The sequence below is a fragment of the Siphateles boraxobius genome, unplaced genomic scaffold (genome assembly GCF_051911475.1).
Source record: "Siphateles boraxobius isolate OS27281-9 unplaced genomic scaffold, OSU_SipBor_1 77, whole genome shotgun sequence".
NCBI classification, from domain to species: domain Eukaryota; kingdom Metazoa; phylum Chordata; class Actinopteri; order Cypriniformes; family Leuciscidae; genus Siphateles; species Siphateles boraxobius.
The window spans coordinates 3,522,000-3,524,853 of NW_027509205.1; the positions used below are offsets into that span (position 1 = coordinate 3,522,000).

The 2,854-nt window shown below is 37.0% G+C and overlaps 1 pseudogene; it reads right to left on the reverse strand.

Annotated features, from left to right (window-relative positions):
- Positions 1-1,467: 1,467 nt before the first annotated feature.
- LOC143726055 (trace amine-associated receptor 13c-like) lies at positions 1,468-2,544 on the reverse strand (annotated as a pseudogene).
- Between the last annotated feature and the right edge of the window lie 310 nt (positions 2,545-2,854).

Here is a 2,854-nt window from a genome sequence, read left to right on the forward strand (position 1 = left end):
CGGTGGACCGTTTTTAAGATTTCCACTCTGGAGGGTGGTTTCACTTTTTTGCGTTTTTAAGCCCCCAAAACGCCGTCGCCGTGTAAACGAAAAGCACATCCGATAAAATATTTTTACGTTTTCACCCTGAATCGTTCTCGTATAAACAGGGCCTTAGTTTACCTATTAATCATTAAAAACCCAAGTGCCCGCCTGTCCTCAGTCTGATGGTGAAAAACTTTTATGTAATTCTTGGTGTTTTCCGTAATCCAAAGGAGTGTATTGGATAAGGGCACCATCTTGTAGCCAGAAATAGTTTTTGTGCGTTTCTATGTTAATCAGAACTGGTGGTCCTCACTTGGTGGGCATACTCACGCGGTCCTCAATTAGTAGCAATTACAATAATGCGTGTGTGTGTGTGTGTGTGTGTGTGTAAATGAATGAATACTGTATATACACACGCACATCACATGTTGGGTGTCAATATTTTATGTCAACATATACATAATGATTTTTAGATTGTACAAACTGAACCTAACCTTACCTCTGAACACAACCCTCACAGAAAACTTGATCCATTTTTACATTTTCAAAAAACATGTTATAATTTATACTAAATTATATTTTCTTCATGGGGACCTTAAAAAAAGTTTCCCACAAGGTCAGACATTTCTGATATTACTATCTTTGTGGAGACGTTTGGGTTTATCAGGACACACAAACTGTGATTTCTAATCCAGGAACGATGTTTGAGAACTTTGAGAGCCTTGGTGGCAGAGTGGGGTAACACCTCACAGGAGGAAATGGCCAGTCTGCTACAGTCCATGAGGATCAGATGCTCTGTGGGGTAACATCTCACAGGAGGAAATGGCCCGTCTGCTACAGTCCATGAGGATCAGATGCTCTGTGGAACTTAAAGCAGCTACTGGGTACACCAGATAAGACTGCTTATTTTGATATTGTTCAGGGGCTCATTGTTCCATATCTTTCCATCAAATGTCTGCGGAACTTGTTTAGTTTATGTTCCAGTTGTTGAATCTTTTTATGTTCATACCAATATTTATACATTAAGACATTTAATAGCAAATAATAGCAGTTGAAAGTTAGAGGACATCACTTACCGAGTTTAGTTCTTTATGACTGTCCCTTTGTCATTATGTTGCTGATAACACAAGTGCAACATGACTGATGAAAGTGATTAAGCATAAAGCACATAATATCTACATTTACCATTTATTCCAGTACATTGAGGATTTATTCTGTTTGCTCAGTTTATTTAATGAGCTAATTTAATACAATTTATGAACATTGTGTCGATTTATTTCAATGTGTGTGGAAAGAAGTTTAACTAATTGTTAAAATTGAACATCAAATGCAGAAAACATACTCTCTGAAATAAGCTACATACTAAGATACATGTAGTGTAACTTACAAATATTAATCCTACAAAGATAATCATATCCTTTATGAGTTACAGCTTCACCAGTTTAATTACAATTGATGCTCTGTAAAAATATCAACCAGAGAGGATGCTGGCTGAAATATTTTCAGAGTTAAGATGTGTTTAACTGTCTTTTTGAACCAGGGATAAAATAAAGCATAGACCAGAGGATTTAGACCTGAATTTGTGTACAAGACCCATGTCAAAACATTTATGATTGTGGAAGAGATTACTGATAAAGAACAGATATAGTATGGAATAAAGCAAAGCATATAAGCTATCACAATGATTCCTAATGTCAGAGCAGCTTTATTCTCAGATTTCCTCCTCAATGAACCTTCCGTTACACATTTACCACCCTTCATCAGAGAGTTTATAACTTTCACTTGCTGATGCACTACGTAGAAAATCCTCAAATATAATATTATGATTAGAGTACAAGGAAAAATAAAAGACACAAACAGATCAGTAACTCCCCAGGCAAAACTCATCTTAGCAGAACACTCTCCATAACACATGTATGTTATGTGTGAAGTGTCAAAATATCCATTATTAATTACAAGGATAGTGGTATAAGTTGAAAAACAAATCCAGCACAGACAGATGCTCACTAAAGTTTTAGTTGTGGTTATTTTCTGTGGGTACAGTAAAGGGTGACACACAGCCACATAACGATCAACAGCAATTAAAACTAAATTACTGAGAGATCCTGAGAAGGGCAATCCAAGTATTATCATAAACAGTCTACAGAAAGTGTCTCCAAAGTACCAACACGTCTCAATCTGCCTAGTGGCCTCTATGGGTATCAAAAGTCCCATAAGCAGGTCGGCCACAGCCAGAGAGAGAATAATCAGGTTTGTTGGAGTGTGAAGCTTCTTGAAGTGAGAGATAGAGATGATCACCAGCAGGTTCAGAAACACAGTCCATACTGACAGCAATGATACAAACACATACATGATCTTGTATTCATATCCAGAGCGTTTTCCCTTGATACATGATGAGTTGATGGCAGGAAAGCAGTATTGAGTCTCATGGTCCTCTGTCTCATAGGCCATGAATGAGTCTCCTCCGGTTAGGAGTTTGATCTGCTCGTCTTATTGTCCTTTCATTTATACAGTGTCTGGATCAGACGCCCCACCCATCTACTGCCCACTGATGATGTAACATAAAAAAGTTTTTTTTATCATTATCTTTTTTTTTTTACATTAGCTTTGAAATGCAATTAATTTCATCAGAACAGATTAGAATTATCTTACACTGTTCAAAAGTTAATGCTATTTTTTTTTGCTTCATTTCTTCACTGTCTTGTTATTGTTCAGTATTTCCACATGAAAGCAATGCACAGGGGTAACTGAACTGAACACAGGTGTGGTGGCTTTTGCTTTAATCAGTAATCAGCACTTTAGATCACCCTTCCTTTGAGCGACTCTGGAA